The sequence below is a fragment of the Tupaia chinensis genome, unplaced genomic scaffold (genome assembly GCF_000334495.1).
Source record: "Tupaia chinensis unplaced genomic scaffold, TupChi_1.0 Scaffold150006_1, whole genome shotgun sequence".
In the NCBI taxonomy this organism is placed as follows: domain Eukaryota; kingdom Metazoa; phylum Chordata; class Mammalia; order Scandentia; family Tupaiidae; genus Tupaia; species Tupaia belangeri.
In genome coordinates this window covers 1,580,248-1,607,272 of record NW_006209847.1, presented here as the reverse complement: position 1 = coordinate 1,607,272, position 27,025 = coordinate 1,580,248, and the positions used below count along the sequence as shown (strand labels likewise).

Below are 27,025 nucleotides of genomic sequence, written 5' to 3'. Positions count from 1 at the left end.
GTTATTTATTTATTTATTAATTTGTTTAAATTTCCTGGAGGGCAAGTGGGCTCATGCTCTTCAGAAACAGTTTGAGGGGGGAAAGTGAGAAAGCACCCTTCTCCAGGATACATGCCACACCACAATCCCTCCTCCATTCTCCTCTCAGGATTTTGGGCACACATGCAGCTCTTGGGTCTGAGATTCAAATTGTGCTGTTGGTCATGTCGGCTACAGCTGCCTTTGCCACCACCACACCAAGGTCAGCCCTCTTAGATGTTGTTTTTAATATATATATTTTTTAAATTATTTTTTATACAAACACTGTATATCATTACAACATGCAAAATGAATTTTTCCAGCATCTATGCACTGTATATTGGTCCAACTTTATAAAGCATTCCTGAATACCACCTGGGGAAATTTAAGCAGGCAAAGTATGGTATTATAGGATTCTGACTGAATGATAAAAGAGACATTTAACAATACACAAAAGAGAAGAAAACAGGTACTTAAAAATGTATGATGAAAACATATCAACTCACTTTGTAGGTCTCATTTGTGGACTAGAAGAAGCAATGATACATGGTCATGGTTTTCCCAAAATTTCCATTTTCAAATATGAGTATTGTAAAAAAATTTTCAAAAATGTAGGAAAATAAATAATTACTCATTTGCACTTAATTTGCTATTATTATGACTTTTGTGCTAGGTAGACTAGATTGTCATCTGGAGTTTACATATTTTTGAAATAGTCATTAAAACTTTTATCAGTCTAGGTGAATTATAAAAATATGTTAATACAATTAATTAAGTATAAGCGTATTGAAACCAACTATTCTAATACGTTGTAGGAAAATAAATAATTACTCATTTGCACTTAATTTGCTATTATTATGACTTTTGTGCTAGGTAGACTAGATTGTCATCTGGAGTTTACATATTTTTGAAATAGTCATTAAAACTTTTATCAGTCTAGGTGAATTATAAAAATATGTTAATACAATTAATTAAGTATAAGCGTATTGAAACCAACTATTCTAATACGTTTCTCTGAAGTTGTGAAGTAAAGGAGACCGTGTGATTCCATCTTATTTCTTGGGCAGAAGAAATGAAGGAACTAATAGAAGGAACTACACAGTCAAGGGACTTTAAGTAATACAAGGGATTGTTACTGTGAATAAAAGGGAACACCCATAGTATTGCTCATGACTGCAGTATGGATCTATGCAAATTAATATTAATTATATATTAAGTAGATTGTTCATCAGGAATCTATGAGAGCCTTCACATGTAACCAATATTGACAATCTACAGCTAATTTAAAGCTTTTCATCTGAAAAATGCCCTAAAGCTGTAGATTAAAACAAACAAATAGGTCCAATAGATGGTATAGTGGTTACGTTACTGGACTCCTCCCACATGGCAGAATTGCAGTTCAAGTCCCAGACCTGGTGGCCTGGGACCAGCAGTTAGCATAATGACTATGTTGCTGGACTCCCATGTAGTCAACCGTGGTTCGAGTGCTGGACCCGGTGGCTTAAAACTCACGCCAGGCACGTGTGCATGCGTGCCCAAGATCCTGAGAGCAGAATGGAGGAGAAGGGATTGCGGCGTGGCCTTCCCTCCTGGAGGGTGATTTCTCGCTTTCTGTCTCTCTGTCTCTTTCTGTCTTTACGGCAAGCCCACGAGCCCTATTGCAAAAACCTCTCCAAAAAAAGAAAAGAAAAACAAAATTCCCAGACCTGGTGGCTTGAAAATCACACCAGACATGTGAGCATGTGTGCCCAAGATCCAGAGAGGAGAATGAAGGAGAATGGATTGTACAGGGGCCATCCCTTTTGGGGGGTGATTTCTCACTTTCCCTCTCACTGTGTATGTCTCTCTCTCTACGCATGCCCTAAGGCAAGAATCTCTAAAATAAAACAAAGAAACAAAGACAATTACTATGTTTATATGTTTATATGTTTATAGACAAAGACTTTTATAGGCTCCTTACAAAACATATTCCTAAGTTCTATCCTAAATTATATTAAATATAGTTTTGCAAAAAATATATTTAATTTGCAAGAGTAAAGGAAACAGTAGAAGCAAGAACTATTACTTTTGTAATCATATTATCCAAATTAAAAAAAAAAACTCATTCATTATAGTATCATTTAAGCCTTGTAGCATTAGTAGTCTCTGCAACTGGAAAATGAGATATTTTCATTTTTAAATTTGAGCACCCTAGAGTGTCAGGATGTCACTACTCATAACCTGAATAAGTAAAAATAAATTTTGGCGTGAAATTTGTTTAAACATATATCTGAGAAATCAGTAACCGGAATCCTCTTACCCATCCTATCATGGTTAGAACATTTTTTTTTTGGGGGGGGTTTGCTACAGGGCCCGTGCGCTCACCAGACAGAGAGAGACATAGAGACAGAAAGCAAGAAATCACCCCCCAGAGGGGATGGTCACGCCACAATCCCTTCTCCTCCATTCTCCTCTCGGGATCTTGGGCACTCATGCACACACGCCCGGTGTGAGTTTTAAGCCACCGGGTCCGGGATGCAAACCGCAGTCGACTACGTGGGAGTCCAGCGACATAGCCATTACGCTAACTGCTGGTTCCCAGAACATTTTAATTTAAATGATATACATGCTACGAATACTTATTGAGAATTTGAAAAGAATTAAACACAGTCACAGTCACTAGGATGAAGAGATAAATCACAGGGATGCTCATTGTGTAATTAAGAGGATTTTTAATTGTATTAAATCACATTTCAAATGCAGTGTGAATGCTCACCTGGAAAAGGTAAAGTGTGCTATGAGATTATCCCAGAGGAAAAGTCCTGTGGTTCATCCTGTGGATTATTCAGGAGACAGTGCCAGAAGCCCTGCTCCAGCCTGGTTGGTCTCAGCAAGACCGTGCCAAGCAGGTAAGGCATAAATCTAAGGAAATGATTTGGGAGTTAGAGAAGTGCTTTAGGGCATAACTCCTCCCTGCCTCTTTCTCTACCAGAGTCTTCTAGAATTCTTCATTTAAAATTTGATTCTATTTTCTTTGTCCTTTCACAGTACTTAACAATGGACTATTAATGTTTTCCTAGATCATCTACTGAGATCATGTTCAGGTGCAAAATAATGGTACAACAACTAATAGCCACCTTTTCTTTTTTTCTTTTTCTTTTTGTTTTTTTTTTTAGAAGACAAATTATTAAGTATTTTATTGTTAATAGTGAATTTTTTCCCCTGAGTAGGTCAATTTAAAAATTAATATTAATACTTTTCTTTTTCTTTTTTTTTGGAGTCCAACAAACTATATTTATTTTTCATATATTTTTCACATTCAATCACTGTTCATCATTACAGCATACCAAATAAATTTTCCCATCCTGAATACACTGTATATTGGTTCAACCAAAGATATTACCATACATATTATCATCAACAGGTAATTTTCCATTTTTCTGTCTCTTAAATGTTTTGCTTCTTTCTTTTCCCCCTTTATTCCCTCCCTCTCACCCTCTCCCAACAACCTGTATTTTTATTTTATTTTATTTTATTTACATTTTTTAATACATTCATTCACATTATTTAGCTAACAAAGTGATCATTTCAATATGTGAACATTTCTCCCCGGTCCAGTTGATCAGAATATAACAACACTACCTCCCTGTCTCAACAATGCTGTCTCCGTATTCCTCCTCCAAATGTTCTTCCCCAGGCCCCACTTCTCCACACACACCACATCTGGCATTCACATCCATCTCTTGTGTTTGTACATCCTTTAGCCCATCAGTTTCAGTTATAGAGTGTGGATACTTGGTATATATTAAGTGGGGACATAGAATGTCTCTCCTTCATAGCCTGGCTTGCTTCACTCAGCAGTAAATCTTCCATATTCTTCCACTTTCTGTCAAAAGTCAGGTTTTTTTTAAAATTTTTTTATTTTTTTATGGCTGAATAGTATTCCGTAGAATATGAAAGGGAAACTCTCTTACACTGCTGGTGGGGATGTAATTAAGTCCAACCACTGTGGAGAACAATTTGGAGATTCCTCAAAAGCCTACAAATAGAACTACCATATGATCCAGCAATCCCATTCCTTGGCATAGACCCAAAGGACAGAAGAATTCTTCATTGGAAAAGTGCTTGCACATTGATGTTTATTGCAGCACTTTTCATAATTGCTAAGACATGGAACCAACCCAAATGCCACCTTTTCTTTTTCTAGTTGAAAAAAGAAGGCATTTTCTAGAGTGTCTGGCACCTACCAGCTTCTTTCGTTGCCAAGTGCCAGCAGAATCCAGACTGCTCAAGAACTCCTTTGAAGAAATATCATGGTCACTTTTACTTGTGACTGAAGTGCTTCTCCTCTGCACCCTCACTGCCTCTACCTTGGATAGTAACCAGGGTTCTAGATACAGGTGATGGAATCAACTGTGACTCTGTGTAAAGGGCTAGAGGAACTATTCTCTCAATGGATGGCTATCACACTCTATGACATGGATCATTAATATATTGCACTGAAGCCTACTCTGCTCACATTCTGCAAAACCTACCTCCAAACTGGAATTATTTATACAGGTCCATCTTCAGAGTAGATATAATTTCCCTTTTAAAAATCTCATACCAGATCACTACATTTCTGTTACCAGAGACTTTTTTGAGTGAAATGGACAGAGAACACAAAGGTGATAAATTAGCATACAAACGAAATGCAATTCTCTTTTATATCCTATTTTCCAACCATCTCAGCAAACAAACAAATGAACAAAAACTGTAAGATCTCGAAGACAGGCACCACTTGTGTGTTTACGTAGCCTAAGGAGTCATGATTACAGGTGGGTAGTATATTTATAGATACCTCATAAGCCTAATAAACCTCAAAATTTATGAATTTATTGCCTATGGCCTCTAGAGAAATTGATAGACAATATGGTCCATATACAGCTGTCTTGTTTTACAAAACCAGGCACACTGGAAACAGCTGTAACCATCAGTATCTGTCACAAATCCTGATCTACATCCAACAGTGTCTAGAGCTGGAGGGATTATTTATTGTCTTGTATTGTGTATTTCATATGTCAACACTTGATTTGCTTTATCTGTAATATAGAATGGAATTCCATGCTCCTTTGATTTTCCTGGGTCTTTTTATAATGCAGAATGTCTCAAAAGCCAACAATCAGGATTTGTTTCATATTATGGTTTTGTTTACAAAGGTACCAAAAAGATGTCAGTGGTCCCTGGGTGACCCAACGTCCTCCCTGCTTCTAAAGAACAGGTGTGCTTGAACTTCTCTGCTGAGCTTGACCTCAGGAACAAAGACAAGATCATGCAGTGAGCTATCCTGAGAGTCCTAAGGTGAATGGGAGAGGAGATGAGTCTGCTTTCTTGAATCTGTCTCTGAATGGGATGGGGGAAAAGTACAAGTTCATCTTAAAGTCCCAGGATACAAACCTGAAGGCCAAAAGTGAGTGGGGAAAGGGATGAGACATGGGTCTCTGCTGTCAAGTCTTGTAGCCACAGGTAGCCTCTTAAATAATTTTTTCTAGGTCAGAATTTTTGTCTTCTACATTTGAGATTCAATCTTCTGTGTGATATAATCTGCTTTTAACACTCTCAAGGGAGGTTTTGATATCTTGTATTATAGTCTTAATCTCTAACAATTCTGTTTGATTCTTTTTTATGGTGTGTATTATTTCTTTCAAATCATGAAAAGACTTCCTCATCTCCTGGAGCTCATTGTCTCTTTTGTCTTTCCTCCTCTGGAATTCATTGTCTCTTCTCTTGCATCTCATTTAGTTTTGTCACTATAAATGCTCTGAGTTATTTATCTGAAATTTCCACAATTTCCATGGTGTTGTCTGTGGATGATGAGGAATTGATCATTTCCCTTAGGGGAGGGATATTGTCTTTGTTTCTCATATTTCTTGTGCCTCTGCAATGGCTGCTAGTCATCAAGTGAATTACATGTTTCTTTCTAAATTGTTCAAGGTAATTCTGAGTATTAAAAGGTGAGTAGGAGGAAATGATCAACAATCTCTCTGCTGCTCCACCTCCCTGATGCTCTCCCAGCAACCTATCCTATTGTCTCTGGACTTAGATAAATCAAAGTCCTCCCAGTTTCTCAAGAATAGGTACACCTAGGGCTGAGCTGCTGAACTTCAATTGAAGAAGACAGAAGGCATGGTCACGCAGCACATGATAAATGCTAAAGTCTGAGAGTGCAGAGGCAAGTGGTAGAGGATGAACCACAGACTCAATGTTCCTGCTCACTCAGTGCAGTCAGGCCCTTGGGGAGGTTGCCCTGATGGTACAGGGAGTGGGGAAAGGAGCACTTCTCTGAGTCCCATTGAACACACCTGAGAGTTCAAAGGTGTGTGGGAGAGGTGATGAGCCACTGTCTGCAGTACAACCTCCCAGCTAGCAATGGCTCACCATGCAGCAAGGCCTGTTACTGGAGTGTATGTTCCCCTGGCAGGGGGAGCAGGGAAAGAAGGGCTTCTCCAAGTCCCAATTAACCTCTCTTAAACATTTCTTTAGGAGCAGGTCTAGTGTTGGTGAATTCTGGTAGTTTTTATTTATCTGGGAATGATTTTATCAATCCTTCTAATTCAAAGAATTATCTTGGTGTGTATAGTATTCTTGTCTTAAATTATTTTTCTTTCAGAATTTTGAATGTATCTTTCTCTTCTTTCCTTGCCTGAATGGTTTCTGTAGAGATGTCTGAGGTTTGTCTGATGGGGTACCTTAGATAAGTAACTTGACAATAGTCTCCTGCTATTTTTAGAATATTATCTTTTCTTTTTTTTGGATTTTCAGTATTTTGGCAATGATATACTTGGGAGAAGATCAGAGGATCATCTTTTGTCAATTCTATCAATATTTGGGGTCCTTCTTATTTTCTGGATCAGGATGTCTATATATATTTCTACATTTGGAACATTTTCAGACTGTTTTGTGAAAGAGATTTTCTACACATTTATCTATTTCTTTTCTTTCTGAAATATCCACTATATGGATATTTGTCTCCTTAATAGTGTTTAAATTTTCCAGTATGTTGTTCTTAGTTTTAATGGTTATTTTTCATTATTTTTAGTGACTTGTACTAAATCAAACATTTTGTCTTCAAGCTTGGAAATCCTTTTATCTTTATGGTCTCATTCATAGTTAATACTTCTGAGAGAGGTGGAGAATTTAAGAGGAGGAGTAGGGAAGGACAGGACTGGACATCAGGGATTGCTACATTTGGAAATGAAGAATTATTAGAGGAGCAGAAGGAGGAGAAAAGAAGACAGCTGAGGATGAGAAGGAACAGTTAAAGAGTTAAAGCAATCTCTGGAATATAATTTATATAAATAATAAAGAAAAATTGTGAATTAGAGAAAGATAACTGAATTTAAGAAACTCTTGGAAATGACAAGAAAATTTAAATGAATATGAAAATGGAGAAATTCGTTTCCAAAGAGATTTAAAATTCAGTCGAACTGAAATGGATATAAAATTTAACATGCTAAAACATAAGATTGGTGATCTCATGACAAAACTTCAGCTTTTTTTTTGATTCATCAGCTTTCAGAACAATACAGAAGGAATGTGTAAAACTAAAGAAGAGAGAGAACTGAAGTGGGAACAAGTAGTAAACCTCAAAAGTCATACGGAAATTAATATGGTAGAACATATTCAAACAGAACAGTGTAAATGGAAGATTGAAGGAAGAGAAAGAGGATATAGTAGAAAAATTAGAAGATATCAATATATTTTTACAGGCAGAAACAGCTCAATAAAATGTAGAGAAAATAAGAGAGTAATTACTCTTCACTAAGACATTAGATGGAACTCAGAATAAAGATCAGGAATCCAAGCTCCTTAAAATAAGAGCTTCTCAAGATGATTCTAATAAAACAGAATTGGAAAAAAAAAATCAGCAACTCTAGAAGAATTACAAATTAGAAATTCATTATCCGAAATACTGAAAATGAATGTGACAAGAGTTGAAAAAAAGTGTAACAAAAGAACAAAAAGAAGCTGCAACTGAATCTGTATCCTGCAGTATCTGGAGGAGCTACTGATGAGTCAAACTGAATGCAAGGTCTACTTTTAGGAGCATCACAAGAATAAGTACAGATCTTAAAGAAAACGGATATGACCTGAAGATAAAATTTCAACCAGAGTGTTTATATACCCTTTACATTGCTTTTCATTAAATACATGACATGTAAAAATCTTTATTAAAGACTTATTTTATCAAAAAAATACTTCTGAGAGAGACTGTTATTTCCTGTGTTGTATGTTTCATCTCCAGAAGTTCTGTTTCATTCTTATTTAGTGTTTATCTCTTTATATAGCTCCTCCTTCATGTCTTGGAATAATTTTCTCATCTCCTGTCATTTATTTTCTATTTTTTCTTATATCTTATTGAGTTTTGTTACATGCAATATTCTTAACTCCTTTTTTGTCATTTCAACTATTTCTTGTATGTTATCCATTGCTGATGAGGAGATACTGTGTTCCTTTGAGGGGGAGTTATTTTTCTTTTATTATTTCTTGTATCTCTCCAAATCTCAGTGAATTTTAGTCATCGGTTGGAGTACTGTCTTTCTCTTGATTTCTGGTGTAGATTCTGTAATGCTTGAGGTGTATTAACTCTCACAACCCAGTTAGGCCTGGAAAGGGCAGTCCAGGAGAGGCCAAATACCAGACGTACTTTTCAGATCTAAGTCAGATTTGTACCTTCCTATACTTTCTAAACCTGAATGTAGTCTTGGCAATTTTGTTCTGGAGGTACTGGATTCAAATATTTCTTTGAGACCTCAAAAACAGTTCCTATGTAGTCCTGCATTAAATGCTTACAGCGAAATAGTCCTTGTAGCACAGACGTGACTCTATATAAGGTTATCCAGGAGATACTGGAGCCAGGCCTAGTCTATGTGATCCATACAGGCTGTCTTTTTAATTCTTTCTTTCTTTCTTTCTTTCTTTCTTTCTTTTTCTTTTTCTTTCTTTTTTTTTAAGAGAGATTTTTGCTATAGGGTGTGTGTGCTCACTGAGGAGACAGAGAGACATAGAGACAGAAAGTGAGAAACCACTTCCTAGGTATGATGGCCACACCACAATCCTTTCTCCTCTATTTTTTCCTCCTGGGATCTTGGGCATGCACACACACGTGCCCAGCTTGAGATTCAAGAGACTAGGTCTGAGACTCAAACTGTGATCAGTCATGTGGGAGTCTAGCATTATAATCATTGTGCCATCTGCTGGTCCTGAAACTACTTTCTAAGGGCAAGTCAACCTTCAAGACTGATATGACCCTGGCAAAGATGATCCAAAAGGGGTTAATGGTCAGTTGCTCCTGTCTTATCCAATCAGGGCTTATTACCTCCTGTAATTTCTGGTTGTAAATAAGACATTCAGGGACCAGCAGTTAGCATAATGGCTATGTCTCTGGACTCCCACATAGTTGACAACGGTTCGAGTCCCAGACCTGGTGGCTTAAAACTCACGCCAGGCGCATGTACGTGTGTGCCAAATATCCCGAGAGGAGAATAAAGGAGAAGGGATTGCGGCATGGCCATCCCCCCTGAGGGGTGACTTCTTGCTTTCTGTCTCTCTCTCTCTGTCTGTCTGGTGAGTGCACGCACCCTATAGCAAAAACCTCTCAAAAAAAAAAAAAAAAAAAAAAAAAAGACATTCAGACCTAAACATGATCTTGGCAAGATGATCTTGGAAGAGCCAAATCTAAGCAGGGCTTGTGTGCATGTGTGCAGTTTCTTTGCACAAGGCATCCTGCTAAACTCAAGTGTCCATGACAAATTTGTCCAGTAACAGTCAGGGCCAACCCTGTCTATGAGACACAATTAGCTAGCCCTTGTGCAACCTGAAAGGAATGATAATATGAAATTGATAATTTTAACAAATTTTAAGTACATTTAAGTGGCACTAAGTACAATTCACATCATTGTGCAACCGTCACCACTATCTGTCTCCAGGACTTTTTATTATCTCAAATAAAAGATTGGTTTTTTTAAAGAATTATTTTTAGAACTTTACTTATTTATTTATTTTTTAATTTGACCAGAAAATGATAGAGTGAGTGAAAGAGAGAGAAAGTGAAAAGCAAGTCACCAGGCCCAGAACTCGAACTGTAGTCAGCCACATGCGAGACCAGTGCCCTTAACCACCATGCTACCTGCTGGGCCCAAAAACCATTATTTTAACAAAGATTATTTCTGTAAAACACATTTTTTTTCTCTTGTTCATTGCTACCACACTGCTTTTGAGTCCTATATATTTCCATATTCATACTCATATTATAATCTAATCTTTATATTTTAGACTGACAATTTTAAAAGTTCTAGACTATCAAGATTCCATTATGTTTAGGAAAAAGATTAAAAGATAACATGCCTTATCTAGTTTTATTTTCTCCCACTCTCCTTTTGCTTAATATGATCTAATGGCTCCATTTAAGTTTTTTTTTTTAACTTTTTCAAATGAGTTTTAGTTGATTTTACCATACTTGTAGCCCTCAAATAAGATATTCCATTTCTATAGAACTTCCTTTTATGGCCTTCTCTCTTTATGCCTAAATCATCCCTGTATTCAATCTGTTAGGCTGTTGGAGAAGTCACTACTCATTTATTGCATAGAAAACCACAGAAAAATACCTTAACTTTTCTGATGATCCAATAGAAGACCTTTCTATATGTGCAGATCTAAATTATTTCTACCTGTTACCTGTTTTTGTAGTATTCTATATGTGTTTATTATTTATTTATTTATTTTGGGGGGAGAGGTTTTATTGTTTTTTTTTTTTTTTTTTTTTTTTTTTTTTTTTTTTTGTTTTTGTTTTTTGGAGAGGTTTTTGCTATAGGGCGCATGCGCTCGCCAGACAGACAAAGAGAGAGAGAGAGAGATAGAAAGTGAAAAATAACCCCCCAGGGGGGATTGTATGTCTTTATTTTCATCAAGACTTTATAAAGTGTTTGAATAACCACTTTATCAGTGTTCTTTTCTTCCTTCTAGGTTGAAATCTATTGGAAGATAATGTCTAGTATATTTATGATACTTCTTAAGTATTTATTGAATGTGTGAATGTTTCCAATATTCACTGAGTGTCTACTATGTTCTAGACACTGTTTTAGTCACTAAATATATAGCAATGAGCCAAAGAGGTGTCACTGCTTTCTTGGAGAAGCCATTTAGTAGAATGATAATATTGACATTAAACCAAAATAAATTCATAGGATGTAATGGCGTGCTAAGAAAATAAAAGCAGGGTGAACGAAGAATAACTAGTGTGATATTTTTAAATAGACTGAAAACAGTTTTTTTGATAAGCCTTCATTTGATCAGAGATCTAATGAAATGGGATACAGTGGTGAAAATCTGAAGAAAGAGTAACCCAGACAACAAGGTTTCAAGCGGCATGAGACAATTAGTGCATAGTTTGAGCAAGGAGGAAGGCCAGTGCACCTGGGGTGGTATAAGGGAGAAAGCAATGAGAGAGGAACAGAAGAGAGATCATCTAAGGCTTCAAGATCATAGTTAGGACTCTGAGAAAAATAGTGAATTATTGCATAGCTGTGACCACAGAAGTGGCACGACTTGGCTTACTTTTTTAAAAGAACCTGCTGGCTGTTTTGCAAGAGTAGGCTTTAGAAGGAATACACATGGGATTAAAGAGGCAACTAACGGTTCTGGAGAGTGATGATGATGAGTTAGAACAAAATTAACAAAGGATATATAATCAGAAATGGATAAAGTAGAACTAGCAGTGTTTGCTGAAATTTTGATGTGGAATGAAGAATAATAAAAACAAATATTTATAATCACAAGATTTTGAATTTAAGAAACTAGGAGGATATTGTTGCCATTTGCCAAGATGAAAACAGAGAGAAGCAGGTTTGTTAGTGACAGGAGAGAGCTTGGTTTTAGACATGTAAGGTCTGAGTACTTCGAATATAGCCAGGTGGAATAGAGAGTAGAGAGTCAAATACATGAATAAGCAAGTTTCATGTATTATCTGTTATTCATGAAAAAAAAAAATTACTTGATCTTCTAGACTCAGCTTAGACCAGAAACTGATTCTTCTGGATTATTTAAAGGATTAAAGGTAATGTAGTTGCAAGAATTCAAAATATTCCAACATGAAGTAAACATTCTATAAATTTAGGTAGAGAATTGAACCGTGACACAGTAATAAAACACTATGTTCTGTGAGGCAATCCCACATGCTAAGGTTTCTTGTTCAAATATGGAGACTTCCCTGAACTATGATCTGCAGATGGCCTAAGCTAGAGTTGGATCATGGTTCTCATACCCTGTTTAGGGTCTCTCTTTGTCTCTCTTGCATTTTCTTTCAGAAGAAATAAATAACTTAAAAAAAAAGAAGTTTTAAATTTTTTCTCCTATTAAAATAAAGCCTATTTCATAAAGATTCTGTCATATCCAAATGGGACGGGTGAAAATTTCTACAAACTCAGATATTAAAATGTAAACTTTTAGTACTATTCTCATTGACAGTATAAGTAATAAGGTCTCAATATATTAAATTCATTTTTTATGCTAGCTTTGCTTTTGAAAAATAAAGCAACAAATTAAATACATAAAGATCTATTTCATAGTCCCTGTGTGTAGTGAAAATCTCAACAAAGAAAAACGGTTTTATTTTCTTGACCTTTATATAATCTTCAAGTCAATGGAAAATTGTAGTTCTTAATCATTAGTTGGACAAAAGTAGTATGAGAACCCAAGTGTTATTTATGATGTTAATTTTCTCTAAGATACATTATATGTGGGATAATTTACTCTGCAAAGAAAAAGATGTGGTCCACTAGAAATCATGACCACTTTTCAGGCTGTAGAAATGGACGGTGTCCAGTGCTACAAATACAATTTTTCCTGGTATAATCTGGTTCCAGTTTGATTAGATGTCAGATAAAGAAAGCAAGGCAAGCAGAATGTCTTCTCTGATAAAACCACAGTTTTATTATACACCTATCATCAGTGCTCTTCATTCTGTAATCCTTGCCAATGTCAGCTACTCTAAGTCCTGAATACTCATGAGACATTGGATTCCATTTACAGAGAGTATTACCTTTCTGCCCTCTTTATCAGAATAATGTAGAAAATGAAAAAAGGATTTTATTCTGGTATCTATCATATCAATGGTCATGAAAAGTAAGATAGTAAAATGACATAGTCATTTATTAAAGCTAATATGCTCAGTTCTAAAAGTCAGAGAAAAGAGATTAAGAAAAAGATAGCCATGTTGGAGTTAAAGAAATGGTGACTACAATCTTGTAGAAACCCATCACCCATCGGTGAGTGTTTAACAACTTCAATGATGGAGATCGTAATAACAATTTACAAGAGATTTTCAACCAAAAGCAGAAGTTTTTTTTTGATAATTTCCTTTGTGAGAAGCTACAATACATTGTCTAAGAGAGTAGTTCTGAACAAAAGAAATGGAAGATAAAACTCACAAGTAGTAACATGTTGAAAGTGATGGCTTGAAAATCAGTGTGGAAACATGTAAGGGAAATAAGCAGTCTGAAAAGTAGCATATTAGATTGAACAAGAGTCAGGTAAAGATGACAGCACCATGACTAGCTGCTCAGGCTAAAGGCCACAAACGTGTAAGTTTCTAGTTAAGTAACTGTCCTTTCTGTTCTTATTTTGCTATACTTAGGCTAGAAGTCTGATTTTTGATGTGTGCTTTCTCCTGATGTCTGGTTTAATGACCCTGACCACAAAAACGTCTCTCTAACCTCCTTAATTTTGATTCTAGTTATTATTTCCATTGTACTTGCTGTTCTAATTTTTTTTTTTTTTTTGTAGAGGTTTTTCCTTAGGGCACTCATAAGAGCAAGAAGACCGAGATAGTGAGAGGGAAAGTGAGAAATCACCCCCAAGGGGGGATAGCTATGCCACAATTCCTTCTTCATTCTCCTCCCAGGATCTTGGGCACACACACACATGTGCCCATTGTGAGTTTCAAGTCACCAGGTCTAGGACCAGAACCACGGCCAGCCATGTGGGAGTCCAGTGACATAACTGCTATGCCTCTGCTGGTCCTGACCACTTAGTTTTTTGTTTGTTTGTTTGTTTTTGCTATAGAGTGCATGTGCTTGCCAGAAACACAGAGATACAGAAAGACAAAAATCACCTCCCAGTGAGGAATGCCACACTGCAATCCCTTCTCTTCCATTCTCCTCTTAGGTTTTTGGGCATGCATGCACGTGTACCTGGCATGAGTTTTAAGTCGCTGGTCTGGAACTCAAACCATTGTCGACTATGTGGATGAAACCATTTCATAAATGACCATTTAGTTTTTGCTTTGTATACTTCACCCATTTCACTTCCCCTATTTTCCTGGCTTGTGACTTCTTACTCCCTTTTCTACCTGAAGACTTTGCATGTATGTATGATTCTGAGCATCCTCTATTTTGATTAATCCAACAAAAGAATAAAGAACCAGACACCTGATGCCAGAACTGGTATGATAGTTAAGGTGCTAGACTCCCACATGGCCAACTGCAGTCTGAGTCTCAGACGTGCTGGCTTGAAAATGATGCTTGGCATGAATGTGTGTGCTTCCAAAATTCTAGGAGAATAGAAAAGAAGGGATTGCAATGCGGCCATGTTGCCAATGAAGACTTAGTTTGGATAAGAAGTTAAGTGGCAATCAAATTTGTTTTACTGCACTTTTTACAAGCAGAAGCTGCTAATAATATTCCTTTCAGAGTCCAAAACTTGAGTTGTATCTTTGTTATCTTTGGTTAGACTTTTCCCTTTGTGGAGAGAGAATTCTTTGATTCCAGTCCATTCTCATTAGTGGAGCAAGGAAAACTATAGTTGTTTGCAAAGCTGTCAGTTCCTCTATAGAACCTATTGCTTTATTCATGAAATCAATAAATAGTTCCTGAATGAGCTGAGTACCATGGTATATGCTATTAGGGATCTAAAAAAAGGTAAGGCTCAGACCTAACACTGTAAATTGGATCAGTTTTGGGCAAAAAGGGCATGTGTGAATCTTGGTAGCTGTACTGAGCTCATGCATGTGGGTGGCAAGTCTTCTGAGGTTTATATGGAATCCTATGATGGTATCTACGTGTCTTGTACTGTGACACATATGTGTATTTTGGGGAGATATTTATAGAATAGAATTAAGGAAGGATGAAAGAAGCTGCATATACTTTCAATTTATACATTTTAAAAAACACATAGTATTAAATAAATGCTCTAATCAGAAAGAAAGATTAGAAAGATTTTACTGGTCTGTGTATATTATATTTGGAAAAAAGAAAACAATTATTTTCTTAGAATAATTTCCAAGTGAAATGGCTTATCAAATGAGAGTGTAAAAATAGTGTTTATGGAGATCCTTGCAATGTGATGGATTTGACTGAGAGAGGGAATCTTCAACATGATCATGGGGGTCTGGCACAATCTCATCGTGGTCAAGTGTTATAATTGGGAGCCAGATCCCACATGACCAAATGTAGTTCAGATCATGGCCTGACACCTTGAAAAATATGCCAGGTACATGTGTGTGTGAATCCAAGGTTTTGATGGGATAGCAAAATGGAGAAGAAAGAACTGTGGCATGGCTACATCCCATCGGAGGTTCTCTCTCTTGCTCTCAGAAACACATGCCTTGTGTGGCAATAAAATGATTATAAGTGACAGTCCATGGAGAATATGTATTTTGAGAAAATTACACATGGATTTCAATTTTTTGGCATAAAAATAAACTTGTACTTTAATTCTATTTTCCACGAACTTTTACAAGTCCTTTTATATGTGTGTCATGTTTATCTATTATCTTATTCTTTAATGAGTCCAATAAATTAAGATTGCTTCTGTATTAGTTTCCTAGACTAATTCTCAAGTGAAATAGTTTACCAAACAAGAGTGAGAAAGTAATTTGTGGGAAGATCCTTGTAATATGACAGACTCTACTTGTGTACATTATTTCCTATCATCCTATTTTTATGAGTCCAAATAATTTAAGATTTGTTTATACCACTATCTGAAATATCTGTTATGTGTGTTTTTTAAAAAGCAATATTGTAATTTTTACTCTCTTTTTTTTTTTTTTGAGAGATTTTTGCTATAGGGCAAAAAGAGACAGAAAGAGAGAAATCCCCTCCCCATCCTGGCCAAGGGAATGGCCATTCCACGATCCCTTCTCCTCCATTCTCCTTTCAGGATTTTGGGCATGTACACACACGCACCTGACCTGAGTTTCAAGCTGCCACATCTGGCAGTAGATCAGCGGTCAACTATGTGGGAATCTAGTGAAGCAACTATTACACCATCTGCTGGTCCCAGTAACTCAGCATTCTTACTGCCTTGGCAGCTAAATTCCCTTTCTTGATGCTTTCATTAATTATCCATTCTTCTTTTAATTTGCTTTCAAAATCTTCTGTTCATAGAAATATACCCATTCTGGACCAAAAGTTTCATTTCTGAAAGTAAATCCAGCTCTAGCTTCTAAATGTGGCTGTCTCAGTAGGTTTTTTTGTACATTTTTCCTGTGTGTGTGTGTGTGCTTGTCTGATTGTTTATTTATATTTGTAACCAGGCAGGGGTTATTAATCTTAAACTAAACTCATTTCATGAATGAAGGCCCTCTTATCTCCATCAGGTAGTGGCTGTTTATGACAGCATTAGACAGTAGAGCATGTTTACCTGTATAGATATTAATGTTTGACAAAGGCACATAGAGTCACCATGCCCCAGTGTCACTGTCAGGGAAGTGAAATATTCTATCATCATCTCTGTCATAAGTTAAATTAGGATAATACTATTCTATATCTCAAAAGGTTTTTCTTTCTTTTTTTTTTCCTTTAGAATTATTTATTTATTTATTTATTTAATTTTATTTGTTATTACAGAGAAAAATGGAAAGAGGGAAAGTAAACCACCAGGTATGGGACTCAAACCACAAACTGTCATGTGGGAGTCCAGTACTCAAAAGGTTATTCTTAAGATTACATGTGACCCTGCACAGAAAACACCTCATAAGGTCTAATAATATTCTCAAATTGATTCTAATTAGGGAATGCCCACTCAGAAAGGTGAGAATATTTATTCACAGGCTGGTCTAAAGAATCCATGAGAGATGTCTAAAGTTAATACAAAGGAGTAGGAGAACACGTGTGTGTTGAGGAGTGGTTTGTGGGATATGGAAATGGTGGGTAACAGGGAATTTGCACCTTGATAAAATCAGTTCAATGAAATACATTTACCTTTATATATCATACTTCCATGGAATATCAAAGTGGACTGGAATACACAAGTAAAATGCCCATTGAGAATGGGGTAGTGATAAAGGCCAAGTCTGGACTGACCACTTAACCAATATACTGCACAAGCCAAGAATCGAACTCAGGCTGCCTGATGCTCCGTTCCGAGTCGCTCCATCTTTCTTTCATGCACCTCTGGAATTAGATTCCTTGACTTTTTGTTTGTTTTATTTTACATTAAGTCAACACAGTGATTTAATGACATGAACTTCAAATGCCAGGTGACAGCACATTCAAATTCTTCTGTAATTTAGAACTAATCTGGATTAGTTTAGTCCAAGCTTAAATTTTATTTCTAATTAAAACAACAGTAATGTTTTGAGAATATGTAACTCAGGTTCCTGAAATATGTGTTTTTTAAAACAATGACAAATTTCAAAGCAAATTATTTTGCCCATTTCTGTAGAAATCATGTCCTATTTTCTTGTTCACTTACTGAAGTATAAGAGATGACAAGCTTCCTTTGACAAGGTTTTAATTAGTTTCCATATGTGATACTTTATACCATGTGGTCCTGAAATTTTCTTTTTTGTGTGGAAAAAGAAAGCCATTTAAACTGTTTTAATTATTTACCTGCATCAGTTCTGATATTCCCCAAACAGATGGCTTTGACACTTTTTTGCTTGTTTGTGCTTCTGATATTTTTTTAAGCTTTTCTCTCATTCCAGCAATTCAAATAGACTAGTTTACTTCAGAGCAATTGCATTAAAGAAAAAGTAAAAAGTCGACTGTAGGTCAACAGAAGGATTTTCCTGCCGTTAAACTCAATTGCAGGGAATGATGAAAATGAATTTAAATCATCTTTCCTGAAGGGTGAGTGGGTGCTGTCCTCTGGCTTCAGACAGCATAGTGCTTGCAGGATAGTTTTTCAAAATAAATAAATTTCCAACATTTTCTTTTCTTTCACTTTCTCTTTCTCCTCTTCTTTCTTTCTTTCTTTCTCTTTCTTTCCCTTTCTCTCTCTCTCTCTCTCTCTCTCTCTCTCTCTCTCTCTTTCTTTCTCTTCTTTCTTTCTTTCTTTCTTTCTTTCTTTCTTTCTTTCTTTCTTTCTTTCTTTCTTTCTTTCTTTCTTTCTTTCTTACTTTCTTTCTTTTTTTTTCCTTCCTTCCTTCCTTCCTTCCCTTCCTTCCTTCCTTCCTTCCTTCCTTCCTTCCTTCCTTCCTTCCTTTCTTTCCTTCTTTCTTCTTTCATCCTTCTTTCCTCCCTCCCTCCTTCCCTCCCTTCTTTCTCTTTCTTTCTCTCTATTTCTCTCTTTGTTTCTTCTTTCTTCGTTGTGTTCTTTTATGTTGTTGTCATTATCATGGGAGTTATGTGGCAGAGAAGAAAGTTGGTTTGTTGGTTTGAGCTCAGCTTCCACAGCTGCATTAAACCAACAGCCATTTTTGCCCAGGATAAATTATTATTTTTTTTTTTATTGAGGCATTTGTCTGACAGGCATGATCTATTTTTAGTACAGATGAAACTTTTTCATCCTTGCCAATGAGAGTGATAGCTGTGAACCTAGCTGTGAACCCAGAAATTCAAGAGAATATATTGACATTTTCCCCCATACTTCTTCTTTTTCTTTCTTTTTTTCTTCCTTTTTTTAGAAAATTTTTTGTTGTTGTTGTTATAGGGTGTATATGCTTGCCAGAGAGACAGAGAGAGAGAGAAAGACAGAAAGTGAGAAATCACTCACCATGGGGAGATGGCTTGCCTCAATTCCTTCTCCTCCATTCTCCTCTTGGGATTTTGGGCATGCCAATGCACATGCCTGGCGTGAGTTTCAGGCTACCAGGTTCAAGACCTGAGACAGTCAACCATGTTGGAGTCCAGCAATGTAACTATTACGCCCTCAGGTCCTCACCTCTCATTTCTTTTCTTTTTTTTTTTTTTTTTTGAGAGGTTTTTGCTATAGGGCGCGTGCACTGGCCAGACAGACAGAGAGAGACAGAGAGACAGAAAGCGAGAAATCACCCCCCAGGGGGGATGACCACGCCACAATCCCTTCTCCTCCCTTCTCCTCTCGGGATCTTGGGCACGCATGCACACACGCCCGGCGTGAGTTTTAAGCCACCGGGTCCGGGACGTGAACCGCAGTCGACTACGTGGGAATCCAGCGACATAGCCATTACGCTAACTGCTGGTTCCCCTCACCTCTCATTTCTTGACCTTGAGTAGTCTTGTGACTGACAGCTGCAAACCAGGGAACCTCAGAAAAGCTTGGAGTAACAATCCTCTAGAGCTCTGAGAATCCCCTGTGATCTCAAAGAGTCTTCTTATACCTCTGCCAACCTAGAAACTATTAGGAAAGTCATGATGTACCAATACAAAAATGCATTATGACTTTCCTGACAACTCAAGATTTTTGCTCCATCCCTTCACTTTTTTCTAAATTTTTTATTGAAATCCCCTTTTAAAAGAAACTTCTCTTTAAGAACAGCAGATGACAATGGTTATATTGCTGGATTCCCACATAGTCTACTGTGGTACAAGTCTTGGATTCGGTGGCTTAAAACTCATGCTGGGCATGTATGTATGTGTGTGCCCAAAATCTCGAAAAAAGACTGGAGAAGAAGGGGTTGCAGCATAGTCATCCCCCAGGGGGTGATTTCTTGCTTTCTGTACTTCTGTCTCTCCAGTGAGCACACGTGCCCTATAGCAAAAATCTCTCTAGAAAGAACAAAAAAAATTCTTTTTAAGCTCACCCACCATAATTATTTCCCAAAACATTTTCTTTATAAATGGACATTCATTTGCATATTTTAATTCAAACTCTCCTTTTAATATAACATACTTATGTCTTGTGTTTTCAACTAGAATTCAAAATCCTGGGACCAGCAGATGGCATAATGGTTATGTCACTGGACATGTAGCCAGCCAGACCCAGTGACTTCAAACTCACGCTGGGCATCACTCACTCACACTCACTAGAGCAAATATCTCTCTAAAAGAAAAACAAATAAATTCTTCAAAGACCATAAATATCACTAGTTCTTTCTGCATTGTGTAATATATGTGCTTAATATCTACCACCCAGTCAGTGTCCCAGAAACTTTTCAACTCTCTCTTCCCCATCTCTGCTTTTCATTGATTTTAAATTGGTGTCTTCAAATTCTTTTCCACCTCTTAATTTTCCTGGCTCATTATTACTGTTCAGTTTTTGCAGGTATAACTATTTAGCCTCTTCTGAGAGTTCATAATTATTCGTTAGTCTTTTTATTTACATCTAGTTAATATTCTATCTTATTTACTGTAGTATCTATTCCAAATCTTCAGTGGGTTTCTACATATCATTAGCTTTATAACTGTTCCTGGCTTTAGCAAACATTGTTGCCTCCTGCTTTATAGCCAAGTTTAAGGCCCTTCATCTCTTTTCTCCCTAATTTCCTCTGTTTCTGCTCACCTTTCTCCTCTATGTCTTGCTGCCCCTGAAGATGTATCCTCCCATGCCGCACCTGCCTATCCTTCCCATAATGTGCTTTCTTTTCAGAAACATTGATGCATGAATTACCACTACTTCCATCTTCCATCTCTGGCTTAAGAATATGCTCAGATCTGTCTCTGACACACAGTTTACCAACATTTTGGGTGAATAAATGATTGGTAATTTTTCCAATGTTAAATCTAGCAACTCTATTTTATATTTTTATTATTAAACCTCTGGAAATATTAGCCAAACCTGGTGCCTTTGCTTTCTTATAACAGGTGAATTGCTTAGCCTGAAATCCTATTTAGGTGTTTGCCATGCCATTGAAACTCTTCAGAAATAGATGAGTCTCAGCTTCATTTCCAGTTGCCTTTGCCCAGGCCTCATTCTTTATCGTGCCCCTTAATTCTACACATCATTTGCTTAGTTTTGAGATTTTGGTCTCTAGTTCACCCTCTTTCTTCCACATGTAAGAGTCACCTATTCATTTCAGCCCTCAAAATCTAATTTTGTGGTTTCAACGGTCAACTTCTCTCTAGGTTATACCACAGTATGTATTTTGTCCTAACATCTCCAATCTTTACTCTGCTATTTGTGCTCCTCATTTTCAGTTTAATCTTTCTGAAGTAACAAGGGTAGCTATCATAATAAATAGATTCTTAAATATAAATAGGTAAATATAATGAAATTCTAATTGTAAAGCTATAGAGAAGTCATCACATAAGGGCTCAAGAGGATTCTATGTAGGTAGAGATGGATGTGCTTCTGTTTCATATCACTATTCAAAGGCTCAGACAGACAGAAGCTGAGACAGCCAAAGCATCTGGCTCAAAAAGTTGCCTAGGGCTTTGGGGCCCAACTGATAGGATGGAACAGGAGGACATCATGAAATGCTCTTGGGGGGGGAGGGAGTCACTTAACCACTACAGTAGGAAGTGAAGGCAGTAACTTCTGCTTCTATTTCACACATTAGGATTCATGGTCACATGACAGAAATAGTTCTGGAAAGTATCAATCCCAGCTATTCAGCTACTTTTCAACTCTATACAGAAGCAGGAAGTACAATGAAAATTACCTGAGTGACAAAACTTTCCAGACCTACAGTTTGTTGTGCAAATTTTTTTAATAGTTTCAATATTTTTAACAAATGTGAAAGTTTCTTGCCATCTGCATACACAGGTTAGGAATCAGAAATGGGAAATTAGGCAGAATATTTGACACACTTTTAGGCAGATCTATATAGCCCAAGATTTTGGTCTATTTTTCTTGACTTAACTTGGTAGCTCCTGACTCTGATTTTTGTCTTTCCAGAACAGTGAGGATGCCATAAACTTTTGGGTGCTCTTTCTGATTGAAGTTTTTGTCTCAGGACTAGAATTAGCAAATAATCTTTAAAAAAAAAATGTTGTGAGGAATCTAGAACTCACCACAACATACTAACTTTTAAAAAAAAATAATGCTTTAGCAGTGTCCCAAAGATTATGGAAACTCATGTCCTCATTGTCGTTTGCTTCCATGAATCTTTTGATTTCAGTCTTTATTTCTTCAGTAGTTGTGGAGTCATTCAGGAGTAGGCTATTTTGTTTCAATTTATTTGAGTATTTCTGAGGATTTATCTTGCAATTAAATTCAAGTTTAATTCCATCGTGGTCAGAGAAGATGCTGGATATAGTTTCTATGGCTTTGAATCTAGAGGCTTACTTTGTGCCCTATGATGTGGTCAATCTTTGAGAAGGTTTCATGTGGATGTGAGAAAAAAGTGTATCTCGTGGTTTTTGGCTGTAAAATTCTATAGATGTCTGTTAAGTCTATTAGATTTATGGTATCATTTAGATCCTTTATCTCTCTGCCTATTTTTTGTCTAGATGATCTGTCCAGAGGGTATAGTGCAGTGTTGAGGTCTCCAATAATTAGCACATTGCAGTCTATCTCCCCTTTTAGATCTTACAGTCTGTCCTTCACGTATTTGGGTGCTCCTGTGTTAGGCGCATAGATATTAATAAGCGTTATATCTTTTTGATCGAGTTACTACAATATAGTGCCCTTCTTTTTCTCTTCAAACAGCTTTTGTTTTAAACCCTATTTTGTAAGAAATTAGTATCGTGACTCCAGCTCTTTTTTGGTTCCCATTTGCATGGAAAACCTTTTTCCAACCCTTCACTTTCAATATATGTATGTCTTTATCCATGAGGTGGGTTTCTTTTTTAATCCATTCAGTCAGTCTGTGTCTCTTGATTAGAGAATTTAATCCATTAACATTCAATGTTATGATCGATGTTACTGGACCTGTCCTGACGTTTAAGTTGGCCATTATCTTAGTTACCTTTTATTCCTTTGTTTCTGGCTGTTACTTCTTTAGTTTTCCTGGACCAGTACTTTCTTCAGTGTTTCTTGAAGAGTTGGGCTGTTATTGGAAAATTCTTTCAGGTTTTGTTTGTCTTAGAAGATTTAACCTTTTTTTCCCATATGAAGGATAATATTGCAGGATATAATAATCTTGGTTGAAATTGTTTCTCTCTTAACACTTTCAATGCATCTTCCCATTCTTTTCTTGCTCACGTTGTTTCCATTGAGAAGTTCAATATTAGCCTGATGGGGTGACCTTTGTAAGTCACTTGTCATTTCTCTCTTGCCAGTTTTAGTATCTTATCTTTATTAATCATCTTTGCCAGTCTGGCTAAGATGTGCTTTGGGGAAGATCTTCTGCAGTTGATTCTGTTTGGAGTCCTTTGTATTTCTTGGGTCTGGATGTTTGAGTGCCTCTCCAGACTTGGAAAATTTTCTTCCAAGATTTCATGGAATAGATTTTCCATGCCCTTATTAGTTTCTTCACCTTCTGGGATGCCAATTATTTGGATGTTAGGGTGTCTAGTGAAATCTAGCATTTTTCGTATGTTATCCTCGTGTTTTCTTGTTATTTTCTCTATTTTTTTTGTTGTTTTCTCTAGGTCAGAGGTCTTATTTTTTTACATCAGAGATTCAATCTTCAGCCTGGTCTAATCGACTTTTAATACTTTCAAGAGAGTTTTTGATTTCCTGTATTACAGACTTCACCTCTAATAGTTCCATCTGATTCTTTCTTAGTGTTTCCATTTCTCCATTTCTTCTTTCATATCATAATGCTCATGTAATTAAAGATACTTCAAAGTATTATTATTGATTACATTATGATCAATAACATTAATTGTTTAAATTATCCAGAATTCATAAACCATGGGTACAAGTCAGCTTTCCTTAAATACATAAGCTCTCCAAAGACAATATTGAATAGGTGTCAAGCAGGCATTCCTTGGAATAAATTTACTGTATATGAAGCTTAATTGCGTATAAAGTTAAGCTAATGCTAATGGCACTACCTTGGGGATATATACTTATTTTATCAAAAAATTGGGATGCTTAAGTAAGATAATCATGGAAAACTTAAGATTATGCACAGTACACAATAAATTATTTCCACCAATAAATATAATGCAAAGACTATCTTTATTTTTGCATAAAAATTAAATGATCTATGAAATAATATTTATTTATTATTATCTTTTTAAAATTTAGGTGCTCTACTTCACTCATTGGCATCATTGATAAATAGTCCAAGATGATGTGAAGACAATACTAAGAGTTTTCTAAAGCACATAATAGTAGCAATAATAATAAAAATTCAATTGACAAACAAAATAATGCTGAAGTCTACCTTTTTTCTTCTTGTTTTGTAGCTTTACAGAAACTGCAATTGAAAAAAACAGCTTTCATTTTCCTTCAGGAAATTGAAAAATATAAATCAACAGATATAAATCTCCTTGTATTTTTTTGAAGGTGTAACATATTGTATCAAGCAATTGAATGTTTCATAATCTGGCTCAATTGACGTTGGATTGTTGATAGGCCAAAGTAAGCCCCAAATACATAAATTATTTTGATTGATTTGTTTTAACATCAGTCAAGTGGTATTTCAATCCTGCATCTTGGCTCATGGCACAAGGATCTGGGCAGTAGATATTTCTAAGACTAGGATGATTGCTATAGTATATTGAAGAAATGGGCTATACTTAGAACACAGAGTTTGGTCAGCAAGTAAAAATAGTTTTTGTTAATAAGAATAAACAGTAAGTGTTGACTCAGGGGAAATATTTCTATACTTTTCAAAGGTGTTTTCATCAGTAGAAAAAGGTTCTGTGTCAAGTACAGTTTGTCCTCTGTCTTCTCACTTTCTTTTATTCTACTTCTATTTTAAATTTCTTTATTTTACATTCATCCACTGTATATCATTGCAGCATGAAAAATGAGTTTTCCAAACCAGAATATACTGTGTATTGGCTCAATCAAATATATTACCATGAATGATGGCTTCTCACTTTTTATGATTTATTTTAAAATATTTTTTATGTAATTTTTATAAGAAGGCATTGCGGGGGGTGCAAAGATAAGATAAATAGGTGTGGTCCTCTGTCTTGGTATAAGATAGGATATTGTAACTGATAAGAAAAGTACAAATATGAGACCAGCAGTTAGTGTAATGGCTATGTCGCTGGACTCCCACGTAGTCAACTGCGGTTTGTGTCCCAGACCCGGTGGCTTAAAAACCTCGTGCCAGGCATGTGTGTGTGCGTGCCCAAGATCCTGAGAGGAGAATGGAGGAGAAGGGATTGTGGCGTGGCCATCCCCCCTGAGGGGTGATTTCTCGCTTTCTGTCTCTCTGTCTCTCTCTGTCTGTCTGGCAAGCACACATGCCCTATAGCAAAAACCTCTAAAAAAATAAAAAAGAAAAGCACAAATATAAAATATGGTACTCTGGCTATGGAGATAAACTAAGACAGTCAAAATGGGATCATTTGATTAGACTCTTATAGGTAATAGAAGTTAAATTTACACCTTTGGGGATAGGAAAAAGTCATTTTAAAGAAACACAAAGTAAGACATTAGAAACGAATAAAAGAAAGATTATTTGAAAGAAAACACAAAAATAGACCAAAATGTACATGGAGTTAGAAAAGTTAGATTAAGGTCAGATTGTTGAATAATATAATACTAGTGTCTTAAAATTTGAGGGCACTTTGGGACCACCGCAAATTTTTAAACTGACAAATTTTGTAATGTGTATTAAAAAGTTACTATTATCTCAACACGGTATTTGATTATTTAAAACAGGAAAATAATTGAGGCAGGAAGGTCAAATTAAGAGCTCATTAAAATAGACCTTCGAATTGATTTTAGGGACAGAACTTGAATAGGAATAAAACTTGAATACAGTTTTTTTTTTTTTCTAGTTAATGATCATCCTAAATAACTGCCTCTGTATAATTTAAATTTGAAATTAATTTATTAAAAAGTAAAATTAGAGTATGTACCCAGAAGCCCAAGAGGAGAATGGAAGAGAAGGGATTGCAATGTGGTCACCCCCTTAGGAGTGATTTCTCACTGTTCCTTTCTCTCTCTCTCTCTCTGGTGAATACATGCACTCTATGACAAAATCTCTAAGGGAAAACAAACAAACAAAAACAACAGTGAAATTAGAAATTATACTCCTCTTCTTCCTCTCCTGCTGCCCCCCTTCAAACTTAAACTTGAGCCAGTTGCTCAGTGGCCTAGTTTCATATTTGCCATGGCCCTAGTGATGCTGATGTGCAAAAGCAGATTAAGCACATCATGGCTTTCATTGAACAAGAAATCAATGAGAAACCAGAAGAAATAGGTGTGTAGGCAGAAAAAGAGTTCAACATTAAGAAAAGTCATTTTGTACAAAGACTGAAGATTATGGTGTATTACGAGAAGAAAGAAAAGCAGATTGAGTATTAGAAGAAAACTCAGATATGTAATTTGATGAACCAAGCCAGGCTCAGGGTCCTCAGAGCAGAAGATGACTTTATCACAGAACTTCTGAATGAAGCAAAGCAGAGACTAAGGAAGGTTGTGAAAGATACAACCAGGTACCAGGTGCTGCTAGGCAGAGTGGTCTTCTAAGACTTTTACCAGTTGTTGGAGTCCTAAATGATTCTTAGTTGCTGGAAATAAGACTTCCCTCTGGTAAAGGCTGCAGTGCAAAAAGCCATCTCTATGTACAAAAAAAGTTGATGTCCCTATTGATCCAGAGGCATTATTGCCTGAAGATATAGCCAGCAGAGTTGAGATCTACAATGGGGATCCTAAGAAAAAAGTTAATAACACACTGGAAAGCGAGCTGGATCTCATAGCCCAGCAGATGATGCCACATGTCTGGGAAGTATTGTTTGGTGAAAGTGTCAATAGGAAGTTTTTGAACAAAGTCTTAAGGAGATGAAGTACATTTTCTGCTCTACTGTGGAAGTTTCTGATAATCTGAAGAAACAGG

The 27,025-nt window shown here is 36.3% G+C and overlaps 1 pseudogene; it reads left to right on the top strand.

The window, feature by feature from the left end:
- Positions 1–203: 203 nt before the first annotated feature.
- Positions 204–26,974, top strand: LOC102477191 (V-type proton ATPase subunit E 1-like; annotated as a pseudogene).
- Positions 26,975–27,025: the final 51 nt, after the last annotated feature.